Source organism: Gracilinanus agilis, chromosome 3 (genome assembly GCF_016433145.1).
Source record: "Gracilinanus agilis isolate LMUSP501 chromosome 3, AgileGrace, whole genome shotgun sequence".
NCBI lineage: Eukaryota > Metazoa > Chordata > Mammalia > Didelphimorphia > Didelphidae > Gracilinanus > Gracilinanus agilis.
This window is the reverse complement of record NC_058132.1, coordinates 646,295,820-646,310,077: the sequence shown is the minus strand read 5'-3', so window position 1 is coordinate 646,310,077 and position 14,258 is coordinate 646,295,820.

The window sequence follows — 14,258 nt, the reverse complement described above, 5'->3', positions numbered from 1 at the left end:
AAAAAAATATTCCTTAGCCCCCTGGAAATTAATTTTTTAAAAATTTTAATAGCAATTAATAGGAAAGATAAATGCACCTGTGGCCATCACTGCCTTCCCTGGATCACTGCAGCACCCACCAGGGGGCGGTAGCGCCCACTTTGGGAATCACTGCTCTAGACAACTTGCATAGAGAACTGAGAAGAGAGGTTACTAATTTTCACCCAGAATCCCACTGTGAATACATGTCAGAAATAGGACTTGAATTCAGGTGTTTCTGAGTTTGAGTCTGGCCCTCTATCCAACAGAGCATAGAAGTGATAAGAAAATACAACGTATGTCACCAAATACATCAAAAATGAGAGGGAGATTTGGGCATTCGAGGCCTTGCTCCTGTTTTCAGTTCTAAGGTTATGTTCTAGGAGGAATATAAAAATAAAATGAAGTCAACACATCAAACTGGCTTTTTGTTCAAGTGGGTAATCCTCCAACCTGCTGTGGTCATTTGTTTTGGACAGAGTAATATGTCTGGAAGAAAGTGAGAGCGCTGCCTCCCCTTCCTCCTCCCCCTCTTCACCAGGTCCCTACAACCCAATTTCACTTAGGAGAATGCGAAGCTGTCTAATCTGCTAGAGAAATTGGGGGAACCCCAGTCTTGTGAGACAGGCAGCAGGACATAGGAGACAGCATACCATGACATTTCCTAGCTCTGTGGCCTGGATAAGCCACTTTAGCTCTCTGAGATCAGTTTCTCCATTTGGAAAACGGTGATGAGCATAGTTGGCCGAAGGATTATTTTGTGGATAAAATGAAAGGACTTTGCAAAAGTTAAACTACGATGACTGTGTCAGCTGGCATTGTTCTTTGGAAACTCAAAAGGCTTTTATGTTGGATCTGCTTTCCATTCTTCTCTTTAGTGAACAGAGGGCAACTCGTGTTATCCCCTTTTGAAAGACAGAGACATGGAGGCATGCTAAAAGATAGCTTTCAAATCAGTAGTCGTGCTAGGAATAGACTTGGGGGCTCACGATGATCCAGAGATCTGGAGAAAGCAAGAGGTGGCCAAGCACTGAGCAGAAGAGAACTCTCTCAAAAGCTCCCAACAGCAGGGACTCATGATGGGGGCCATGAGGTGGGATTGTAGCCATGCACTCGAAGCACTCCAATCTGGCTTCACTTGCCCCTGGTTAAATGAATATTTGTGGTTGTCTGTATGAGATTTCCCCTTGAACTAAACCATCCCTTGAAGTGAAACTGGAAAAGCACCCAGCAGTGTTTTTTTTTTTTTTTCAAAGCTTAGCAACCAGTCTCTCAAGCAACACAGACACTGGCACCTCAAATGCAAGGATTAACTCAGGCTTTCAAGGGTCAGAGAGAGCAGAACTATTAATATCCACACTATTGCATCTCCAGCTCTTGGTTTTTATTGCGAATACCCAGCCCCGGCTTTTGAAAAATTAAAAATAAAAGTGCCAGGGTTTTTGATGTGTCTTTTGGTGCCCTCCTTCCCTCCACCTTCTCTCCATTTTCCTTATAGTCCTGATCGCTGTGCCAAATAGTGAATGGACTCAGAACCAAACTCACTGAAATCCTAGCATGCGGAATGCCTCACCAAAAGGTACAAATCCCATCGATACCCCCTTTACCCTCAGCTGTAGTTTCCTGGTCTGCTGGCTCTGGATGGACTTAGAGCAAGGCAAGTTATTCAGTCATTTGTGGAGCAGAGGAGTGGTTCCAGTTTCAAAAGCAAATAAACAAGCATCAACTTAACTTTCTACTGGTTTAATGGTAGGGCAGTGAAGAAAAGGAAGCCTGCTGGTTCTTTCCCAATTCACTGAGGGCAGGAGGTGGGCCTTGTTGGGGACAAGCAATGGAAACGTTCTTAAGAATCTACCAAGGAACTTCCTTGTAGGACAGGAAGTCCACAGATAAATGAGTTTAACTTCTGGAGAGACAAGCAAGTCCTGTTCTGCCACCCATATCTGACCTCCGTGCTTCCACCATTACTAATCTTTTTCTCTATCAACAGTTTCAGGACTGTTCTTGGAAGGTTCCTGTCATTTAGTGATGGATGTGCTTTTGAGGGAGGGGGGATGTATCATCCTGAAGTGCAGGAAAGCTCAGTCCTTGCTGCCTCTAGAACAGTGAAAGTGAGCCTATCTTCTGTCAGACTGTAAGATAGCTTCAGGCATACACAAAGGTAGCATCAGGGTAGGTAGACCTCTTTTCCCCTCTCTGTCCCTCCATCAGACTGGCCAGGAAGGTTCCTGCTCTAAAGGTCTGGAGAAAGCTCCAGAGAATGACAAAAGCTTCAATTCTGGTTTAATCCACATCAAGAACATTCAATAGGTGTAGTAGATCATTCAGAGTATCCATCCCATCAGCCTGCTCCAGGGGGGAACTTGGGTGTCACTTGAAAATTCAGGCACAGCAAAGACTCCTTTTTTTATGTTATCCATCCATGTATCCAGCCACTTCTGGCAATATCCAAAACCTCAAAAGCATCTCAGAAATCAGGGCACACATTAAGAGATTCTAGCAAGACCAATGAGAGTACAGTTCAATATTTCATTTACAGTGTTCTACAGTTATCCCTTCCACATTGCAGAGGATAGAGGTGCAGCACCCCTATGATCTGGAAAATCTGTTTAAACATTTTTGACTCTCACTTCATACCAGAGAAGTCTATTTTTTTTTCTTTTGGTGAGGGGGATATTTAACTTATTTAAAAATGTTGGTTAAATATTTGGTCGTGCGCTCTATGTAGATCAAGGTTAACATTTCTAGCCTTTGTGTGGCATCTCCAGCTTCTGCGTGTGTGCGTGCAATCTTGAGCATTTTACTTATTTTAACTTGAAAGAAATGGCATATGTTTACAGTATTACAAGATAAAATATGTTGACATTATACAATAAGATACATATATTAATGCATTTCTGAATTTCTAACCATTTTCTGTGTCATCTGATGGCCTTCGTGTGTCATCGGAGGCTTCTGCAAAACTGGCCCCTATTTCCCATTTGATTTCTGTGCTGGCTCCCGATATGTCAAAATCACAATGAGAACAGTTGCAATGCGGAAGGGATACCAATACATTTTCCATCACTTTGGGGTTCAGATATATTTCTCCTCTTCCCCTATATTGAGAGTGATCCCTTCTAACACTGAATACAATAAATGAAAATGATTTTAAAAATAATAAAAATAAAAGCAAAAAAACGAATTCAGCAAAACTCAGCAACACAACACCTGAAAGTATATGGGGTGATGCATATCCATAGTCCCCTCTCCCTACAAAGGAAAGAAAGGTTGCTTTTTTCTCATCTCTTCTCTAGGGCCAAGCCCCTCAGGCTGCCTTGGCAGACTTAAATGTCTTTCTTTGGGGAAAGTCTTCCTTCCTGTGTTATGTCACTAAGACCATGATACAGAACTGTTCTCCTCCAGGGGTTCTCATCAAACATGGCCTTTCACTAACTAATGCCATGAGTGTCTCCTTCCCTCTCTTTTAATCAGACCTTTTTAAGGGAAAAGTCTTTGTCTTGGCTAAAGTTCCGATTCCCTTAAATCCCAGCACCAAGCAAAATCTATATATTGCTCTCTATATTCTTGCTTTTTATATTCTCAAACCCTCAGATGAATTTCTGATCTTTTCAGCATAGGATTGTGCTTCCAAATGGGTTGCAGACTGCTTCTTATATTTTACAACTCTGGCCCATGTCCTCCCCCAAAATTGCCTTAGGCAGATAGCTCAATAGATTTAATGTTTTTTTGCACCCCCTCCCTTGTATTCTGAGGGTACCAAGGGAGAACTTTAGGTCTTCTTTACTTCAATTATTTGATCAGCCCATTTTATCTTACCATCATTTAGTTCTTAAGTCTTGCACTTTCTCAAGATTCTTCATTGGCGCTTTGTTGTAGCCTGTGCTCACCTCCACCATTTACCTTACTTTTGCCCTCTGTATAAGGCTCATATTTAGTTCTTCAGAGTCAGAGTTATTCTAGCTTTTGCTGTCATATAGTAACAACCCTAAAAGGATATTTCTTTTAGAAATATGGACTTTTGGTATTATGAGCAGTCTAGTGCTAGAAAAAACAAAAGAAAACATTTTGCAATGTCCTGAAATCAATTCAGTCTTCTATCTTCCTTCTTTTCAGCTCTAAGTTTGATTTGTTTTCAATTTGTATTATCTCTCTCAGTTATACTTACTGTTAAAAGGTGGACAATTGGAATTCTTTATCCACTTGGTTTTCTGGTGTGAGTGGTCAGGATAAATTCTTTGGAGTGTTTACAGATTTCCTTCAGGAAGCTCTGAAATATCTGGGGGCTTCAAGCAACCAATAAAATATCCTCCACAAATGGGATCATCTAGTGGATCCCTCCAGCCACAAGGAATTCTTTCTCAATCTGGGCTCTGCAGGAGATCTCATTCATTACAAGAGTGAATATCTTTGAAAAGCATGGATCTCTCCTTTTTATACTTCACGATTATAATTGGAAGGTTGTTATTGTATTTTCTCTTCCAAGGAATCCTGAATGATGCTGGTGTATAGATAAGATGATCCAGTTGGGATATAGATTTTGTTATAAAAGATCCTTTGTGATGGTGGTTTATTCTATGAAATAGAATTCTTTTTTCATACTCAATAATACCAAAACAATATGCACAACCATATATTATATTCCATGCATCTTTCATATACTTGTGAGAAGAAAACTGAATGTTCTTCTATTGTTTAATATTTTTTGTGTACTTCCTGTTGGTCTCTAATACCTTCCTTAAGGATGCCCTCATTTGTGTGTCATTAAGATGAATTTGTTAATAAATGCAATGTTTTCATAGATACATAGGTTAGTTATTTTTGTATTTTTTTCAAGGATCAATTTCATTGTTAAAAATTATGTTTTTTTTCCCTTTGGTATCTCCTATTTTGAGTAATTTTCAGATCAGACTATCAATGCCCTCACAATTTTATCACATCTGTCATAGATCTCTACTTTATCTACTTGAGCTACTTTGTAATCCTTAAGGACATTTCTAATTTTATTTTTCTTTTTTGTAAAATTCTCAGGGACTGAGATATTATGTTCTAAGTGTGGTATTCTACTATCTTTGATAGAGAAAATTTTTATTTTTATAAATGTTTTGTAAATCTTTTCTGCTGTTGATTATTCTTTTTTCAAATTTTCATTCTTGTGTGGCTACTTTTGTATGCCTTTGTTTAGTTACATATTACAAAAGCTTTCTTAAGAATGATCTTCTCCTCTCATTGATTTTCTTTGCTTTATGGGATGATGCTGTTCAAAATTGCCAATTCTCTTTCTTCATAAGGTTTTACACTGAGGTCCAAGGAAAAGAAAGGACTTATCCAAGGTCAGAGAGGTGATAATTAGTGTTAATAGATCATAAGCCAGCATAGTGGAAATAGTTCTAGATTTGGAATCAGATGACTTAAATTAAAATTCAGGCTCTGAAAACTTGGCAAAATCACTTAATCTCTGAACTCACTTTTTTCATTTGGAAATAAAGTTAATATCTCAAGTTAGTTGTCATTCTAATTATGCATTTTTGTATGTTTTTGTAGTTTTCTTTTCTATGTTTTTCTTGTTAATGATTTTCTTGGGGTATAAGCACAATAAAGGACTATATGGTTAAAAGATTATGGATATTTTAGTTGCTTTATTTTCATAATTTAAAATTTTTTTCATGGTGTTTATACCATTTCACCATTCCACCAAAAATGTATTAGTATGCCTATCCTTCCAATATTGAGTGCTACCATATTTGTCATCTTGGCCAATTTTCAGAGTATGAGATGAGGCTAGTTTTAATTTGCTTTAATTTGAATTTCTCTCATTAATTCTGTTTCTTTTTAAAAGTATTTCAAACCTTTATTTTGGAACCTCCATATTTTGTATTGTTTTATTAAACTCAGATTTGCAGTATAAGTAATCCTAGGCTATATCCTAAGCTCCAATGTTTTTGGAATATATTATGCCATTCCTTCCTAGTTGTGTTTTTTTCCCTAATGTGATTGAATAGTCTTCGGTTTTGAATGTCTTTTCCTTTGTATTTGAAGGTCTTCTACTGGGTTATATAACATGTTTCTCAATTGAAGTAAATTTTACTTCTTTGTATCTTAGAGTTCACAGGATTGTTTTTGTTTGTTTTCTGAAGGTGATGAGTGAATTATTGCAACTGGAATTTCATTCTATATGTTTAAAAATTTTGAGCAATTCTATTATTTCCTTCATGATAATGTTGAGAGAGATGAGCCTTGACTTGTCTTTGTGAATCCTGTCTTTGAGTTTAGTAAGTTCTGCGTGCATAGTGACCATATTTACTTTCAATGTTATTTTTCTTTTCATTTCTCTCCTTCTAGATTGTCCTTCAGTTTTGTGTTTTTGCACTCCCAAGACATTGTTCTTTCTTTTGTTTCTTAGGTGAGGCTTGCCAATGCAAAATCAATTATTTCTGCTCCATACACTATTTTTGTGGTTCCAGACATAAATTCTGCTCTCATACTTCTAATTTCTCTTTTAAATGCTTAGGAAGAGCATCTTGTGGATCCATGTTCTCCTCAAATTCCACAGAATCCATTGAGTATTGGATCATTTTCCATTTTTCCTCAGTATTTATCAGTAGATGCCTGAACTAATTTACTAGATCTGTACATCTTATTTCCTTTGGTGGTTTTTATTTTTATTTTTTTGTTAATTTATGTTTGTCTTCAAAAGTCTTTGAATTTTCTTCTTCCTGAAATCCAGCACGTTTGGTCTTCTCCCCTTATTTTCTTTATCACTCACTTTCTGACTCCCTCCTCTCTAATTATGGTTTCTTTAGGACTATATATAAAATTATCTCAGCCTCCTACCACATTTGGGCATTTCACTGTTTGCCAGTCTATGTATCTGTCACACGTAACTTTTGTGTGGTCAGATCTAGCCTCAATTGGATACTCTTCTTTTCCCCCTCAGATTTGGTGGAGTATGGAACAACTCTCCACATTCACAATGTCCTGTCTTAGTGACCTGTCACAATTCCTCTATTCTTTAGTTCTCTGATCTGCTAATGGTAGTTCAAAGCTTTCTTTCCTTGACGTTGGTCAAGCCTGTTTTTTCTGACACTGGTGCTTCAGTGTCAGGTTGCAACCCTTAGAAAGCTTTTGCTCCAGAAGGTCTGTCTGACTATTGAGTCCTGAGAAAACTTCCATAACCTAGAGCCAGAGTCTTGATGACATAGAAAAGATGGATAGAAGAACTGGCTGAAGAAGTGGGTTTTGATGTAAGCCTGCATTTTGTCCTTGGGCCTCACTGACCATAGTGTGGGACCTGATAGAGGAGTGCTGAATGAGCTCAGGGTCAGGGAGCTTTAGTTACTGGATTTCAGGAGATTTTTTTTAACCTTATTTTGGATTCTGGTTTTCTTAGATCATGGAAACAGCTGAACTTGCTTTATCATTGACTCATAATTCCTGTTATGGAGAGACTTGAGAAGTTGTGAAGATTGAAGAAAATGTATAGGGTGCCATCATGTTGCTTATATGACCCAGAAATTTCTACTGTTATTTCAAAATCTGGGAAACAATTATCATATTTCTCTTGGGGTTTTGTAATTTGAATAAATTGAAAAGGGTCAAGGGAAATTTTAACCAGAAGACTGTAAAATATAACCCATGAAAAGATTTGAAATAATATCAAATCATCTTAACAGAGAAGGAATTGAGGGGTTTATAGATGACTCTATTAATCAAAGTAAAGAGATTCATGAAACTTTAGTTAATTCTCTTTGAGTTACAAACCCAATTGAATCAACTCATTAAATTACTTTGAGGTACTAGGTTTGTATATCTGAACTGAATAGTTACAACTCCCTTTGGTTTTCTAAATGAAAACTCTACCTGGGCAGATCACAGAAAGAACCTGGTTTTGGGGTCAGAGCATCTAGTTTGGAATCCTAGATATGTTTCTTATTACTTGTGTATTGGAGTGCTTTTAGAACTTGCAGAATATTCAATACAAAGGTGTGGTGGTGGGAAATTTAGTGCTGTATCAGAGGAACAGTTAGAAGGTCAATTTGACTGTGCTATATGGAATATGAAGGAGAGTAATATATATTAAAATGTTTTATTACAAAATGCAGCTAGCACATTTGCTTCATCCAACTCTCTCTTTTGACCCTATGGGACAATATTGGTATATTGTCAGCTTCAATTAGCATTCAGAGATTTATATACAAGTAGGTAAATGTGGCTCTAGGAAGCCAACACAGAGAGGTGCATGATTTAGGGTTAGGTTTAGGGTTAGAAATTGGTGTGAATTTAGGTTTAGGGTTAGGGTTAAGGTTAGAGTCAGCCTTTCCCTCTTCGTGGATTCCTATTCTTTCAGCAAAAAGGTTAATTTCTTGTCCAACGTGACTACAATCTTCCCATTGTGCCTTAAAACACTCTGACGACTGATGTGGCCTTGTGGAAGAACAACCCTCAGGTTGTTCCGCCATGATCCTGTTGCCTTGATACTCCTTTCCTTTGGAAAATGGAATTTCTAATCCTTGTATGCTGTCTATCACAGGGAAATGAAGAGATTTCATTATCCGTTTGAAAGGTCAGAGAAAAGAGAATTATTACTGTGATATAAGCCAGTATTTGGAAACAGTCTATTAGATAGTTTTCCATAACCAGCATTGGCCATGGCCCTCACTCTTAGCCCTGGCAAACTCAGTTCCCTTCTCTCTAAAACAGATAACGCTTCTGCAAAATAGAGGGTGTTCAACCACTGGATGAGATGACCTCGAAGGCCTCTTGGGTCCGAGTCATTGCCGATGCCATTCTAACCCGTGTTTTCATCCAGGGGGTACATCATCAGTTTGCTAGGAAAGGGCAATGTTTCCAAATGCTAAAATCTGTATTAGCAAATAGAGGGATGGTTCTGATTTCATAACATCCATTTCAGAAATGGAAATGTGATGCCTCCAGTTAACTTAGTAAATCAATTCATTTGGCTTTACTCTTTAAAACCAACTGATCAAAACTATATAAGCCGCCTTCATGTGATGAATAGAGTCCTCTGTAAAACCCTTGACATCTTCTCAGTTGTGCTTGGAGAGAAGAGAGAGCCAGGTAGGGGCTGGCTCTCTGAACAGTCCAGAAGGGAAGCTACAAGCAGGCTGCCTGAGGCTGCATCAGGGATAGCCTGTCAGCTGTTGCCCTCTGCTGGTAAAATTTCTGTATTCCCGTTCAATGTGGAGCTTCCCCACAGCTATGAGAACGCTGGCCAGGGCTAGGCTCAGCTCCCCTCTCTTTTCCTCTCTTGGAATATGTGGGGCTGATGCCAAAAGAACTAGAGAGGTGGTGGGACCCAGAGGTTGATGGGAAGGAGAAAGTGGTTCCAGTTCTGACCAGTGGAGGTCTGCAGATATGCAGGACCCCATCCCTCCGTATTTATTTGAATCAGTAAAGGTATCTCCTCTGTGTCATCTCTGACAAGAGGTCTTCCCAGGAGAGACAACCTCCTGCCTCCTGGACAATCCATTCTACATTCTTGCTTCCTCATTGGATGAAGTCAGAAATGTGGGAATGGATCTTTGGATTGAACTTGGACGGGGGACAGATCTGCTTAATCTCAACTGAGGTCCCTGGGAAGGAATAATGGGCCCTATATGTGAAGGAATTGGAATCTTGGGATGGTGTTGCTCCTTTCTGCAGTAGGCAATGTGGGGGAGGGTTCATTATATTTTCCTAACAAGGGATGTCATCCAAACCAGAGACCATAAGCCTGGTCAGCTCCAGGAAGCTGAGTTTCAAGAAGGTAGAACCTGGAGGCAGGAGGCCAACTTTCAATTAATAACAGGCAGTTCTTGAGTTTGGGCAGAAAGAGAAGCAGATCCATATCTAAGTGGTGGCTATATTGTTAGAGTAGAGTGGAGGGGCTAGACGAGGGAAATAGTGGAGGCAGAAAAGACGAGACTTGGCAAGTGATTCATTGAGGATGTTGGGGGGTGGGAAGAAGGGAAGCATCACAGGTGAGTGCCAGGTTGCAATCTTTTGTGACTGGAAAGAAAAGTAGCCCCATAGTAAAACGAAGACATGGGGAAAGAAAGGCAGGATTAGAGGGCAGGCCATGAGTTCAGATTTTCCCATGTTGAAGGTGAGAAGTCATTAGGGACATCCAGGTGGAGAGGTCCGAGAGGTAGTTGGAAATGCGGGACTAGAACTCTAGGGAAGCTTTGAGGGTGAGTTGGGGAGGGGAGCTCTGGATCTTGGCTGACAAAAGGAAAAAGGCCGATGGATTTTCAGGCAGCTTCTGAGCTCCCCAAGGAAAGAAATGGAAAGAAGAGAAAAGGAGCCCAGGTGGAACTTCTATGTTTTAGGGCTAGAAGGATTCAGGGAAGAAGTGAACAGAGGGGGAGAATGTGAGCCATGGAAATATAGTCACATGGAAGCCAATGGGAGAAAGGGCACTAAAAGAGGGTCAATGGTACCTGAAATATCCTCTTGAAGGAGGAAAATAGTATTGGGCATGCCAGAGACAGCAATAAGATGAGTTATTGCCAGGGAGACAAAGAGTACAAGCAGACCTTCCCTTACATAACCAAGGTGTCCTTGACAAGTCCTCTGTGAACCACCTTTCCATGAATCAGCTACTATTTGAAAGGCACGTGGAACTGATTATATAATACAACTTGTTGAGGACTCATTAGTGAAATGGAAAATCGTGTTTCAAGGTGGTGGTGGTTGTTGTTGACCCCAACCAGAGATTTTACTGGTAGCTGTAGGCAAGTCCTGATGTAAAAGCTGCATGCGCAGCAGCAAGGTAGTAGCAGCTTCTCTGGAACATGGCCTTCTGGGTACTGCTGTGATGCCAGCATCCAGGGCACCCTTTCTATAGCCTCTACTTATAGGCTGAAAATAGAGAACCTTGCCCCTGGTACCAGGTAGATATTTGTCTACACTAGGACCTGGTCATCACAGGTTTTGTCCCGCTCATGTTGTGACAGTCGTCACAGTGAAAAGGTGCCACCTTTTCCTTTGCCAGTGACTAAGAGAGTTGTCTCAGATGAGGAAGATGGAGGAAGCTAAAGGGTAAGGTTTGGGAGGTTTGACCCTAGCACTTTCTTACTCTAAAGCTGGTCCATCCTTTCTCCCCAATACTACCCCTCACATATGATCTGGATAATTAAGGAGAGTTTGCATGTTTGTGGCATAACAGTGTGAGACTCTGTCTGTTCCATGGTGCTTTTTTGCCAACATCCCTGGGCTTCTTATGGACTCTCTGGAGGCTTCTGTTTCCTTATTTATCACAGAAGAGATTTGAATGGTTTCCTAAAAGACTTCCAATTTGCCATGAGGTGATCACAGAAAGTATATGGTCCTCCTTCTTGAAGAGAAGCTTTCAGTATGATTTGCATCAGGAAACTATAGGTTACATCTCATCAGGAGTCTTGAAGTTCAAATAGAAATGTCATCAGAGGGGGCAGCTAGGTGGCTCAGTGGACTGAAAACCAGGGCTAGATCCTGAGTTCAAATCTGGCCTCAGATACTTCCTAGCTGTATGACTTTGGGCAAGTCACTTAACCCCGTTGCCTAACCTTTAAGACTCTTCTTTCTTGGAACCAATAAACAGTATTGATTCTAAGATGAAAGTTAAGGGATTAAAAAAAAAGAAATGGCATCAGCTATGGAACAGAGGGGGTTCTCAGTAGAGTACATATTGGATTTTGATCTTAGGAATAGAAATTTAAGTTTGGAAGGGACATTGAAGACCATCTAGTTCAATCTTTTCTGCTTATAGATTGAAAGAGGAAAATATTAAGTACTCATGATGTGCCAAGCACTGGGCTGAGCACTAGGAATACAAACAGAAAATAGAGACAGTCTCAGCACTCAAACAACTTCCTCTTCAATAGAGGTAGGGAGATAACACATGAAAGAAAGCTCATCTCCAGGACATATGGGAAAGCCCAGGAATCCTAAGGGAGCAGAGGTGGGGCAGATTGTATGACAAGGGGATACATCAGTAGATCAGATGATATAACTGAAGTCCTGGAGGGTAGAGAAAGGTTTGGTGGTAAAATCTAAAATATTTTGGGACACAGTGGCAGTTCAAGTGTGTAGGAGGAAGAAGAAGAACACCCTGGATAGTGTTATACATCCCAGAGGCATTCTCAAATGGGCTAACTGAGGCCCAGAGACAGGGAAGTGATTTACCCAAGGTCTCCGAGGTAGCTAGAAACAGACTGTGATGAGGACAAAGGTACTGAGACATTAAATATTCCTTGAACCAGGCTTCTTCTCTAGGGGTCTTCAGAACTCCTCTACTTCTAAGGGGCTTAGATTCTCTGATTCCAAGATTCCATCATGAGACTGTGATTTTGAAAAGGCATGATCCTAAGAGACCTTTCTGTTGGTAGCCTCAAAATTGGGTTTGATGTCATAGAAACAGTGTTTATATTTGTGTGACCGTCACCATGGTAGGAATTTACATTCCGGTCATCCACCACCAAGTTGAGTTCTATGAAAAGGCTCTTTTGTTGTTTGCCAATTGCAAATGAACAGTTAGCCAAAGGAGGGCAGGAGGTGAGAGCTCCATTCATTACCCCCTTTTCCTGCCTTGCCTTGGAAATACATTGGGCACCTGAGTACCAGGGATGCTCTTTCCTCCCCCTATGATTTAGGGGCATAAACTTACAACTGAAAGGGCCTGGAACGGCTACCAAGTTTAACCTTCTTCTCTTAGAGATGAGGAAACTGAAGGAGAGTTTAAATAACTTATCCAAGGTCTTGTGGGCTTATAAATATCAGAAGTAGCTTTAAACTTGGGTCTTTCTGACTTCAAGACCTAAATTCTAGGCCCTGAGAAGGCACCCACTTGCCTACAGAGCAAATGGGAAATCCAGGAATGAAGTAGGAAAGCCAGGAATTGAACCCATAATTTTGACTACAAATATAGCGTTTTCCACTTGTACCACAATTTTGGCTCATTCCCACTCACAGTGGCAAGTAGGCAGACTGTATAAGAAAATGGTTACACCCTAATATATGGCAGAAAAATGGGGTGACTGAAGTTGAAATGCATCAATAAACAAACAACCCAGAGACTCAGGCTACAGGCTCACAGCTATTTATAAGCTGGTGGTTTAATCTGATTCCCACATTCCCCACATGGAAATTATGCAGAGTCTGTGTCAAAACAGAGCACCCATGTTCCTAAAAAGAATCCTTTCTTTCCTGAATTCTTTACCTTTGAAAATAAATCTCATTATAAATCAAGGAAATGTTCTGTGCAGACCTTTTAACTTGTGATTGACTTTCTTCTGGAAGGAAACGAAGACTGTTTTACCAGGCGGCTGCTTCCAACTTGTTGCTAAGTAGATACAATCTATTTTGGGTGATGCAGGAAGCTGCTTGATAGGACATTTCAAGTTCAGAAAGCTCTTTCTTGTCAAGACCAAGAGGGCTCAACAGACAATCGAGCATCCCTTCTTTTCCTCTCCCCTCCACCCTTCTCTTCCCCTCGGTCTGCTCACATGTTTGCATCTTAGATTTGACCCAGGAATTGCTTCCTGTAAGGGCTGATGTCTGTCTGTCCTCATGGAATACCATAAAGAACAGAAAAATGATGAGGGGGGGACTGAAGCTTTCCCTCTGGGCACTGATGATACTTCCACTCCTTCAGCCACCTAGAAACAATAAGAATAATGCATTGATATCAGTAAGATGGTCAACAACCAGACTTGGAGTGGGTTGAGGAAGGCATCCCGAGATCTTGTCTCTTTCAGTCATCACTCTTCTTTCCTCTCCATCCCTGGGTGAGGCTCATTGATTACTACTAGTCTGGGGTGCAAAACGTCGCCATTATAAGTCTGCTGAAGAACCATTATAGGAATAGGGACTGGCTGAGGATAATGCCAAGAGGGAACTCAACAAGGAGAGAGAATGACCCCTGTCCTTCTAGCACTTCTTTCATTGACTCCAGCCAACAGACTTGAGGAAAAGACTATAGCATGGGAAAAGTAAGTAGACCAATAAGCATTTATTAAGTGCCTACTGTGTGCTAAGGTATGGGAGTACCAAAAAAGGGCAAATATATATATATATATATATATACACACACACATATATATTTGTCTAAGTGTATATATATATATATATATTTATATTTGCCCAAGTGTATACACACACACACACACACACACACACACACACACACATATATACTTAAGGCCAGGGATATATATGTCAGGGATATATATATATATATATATATATATATATATATATAT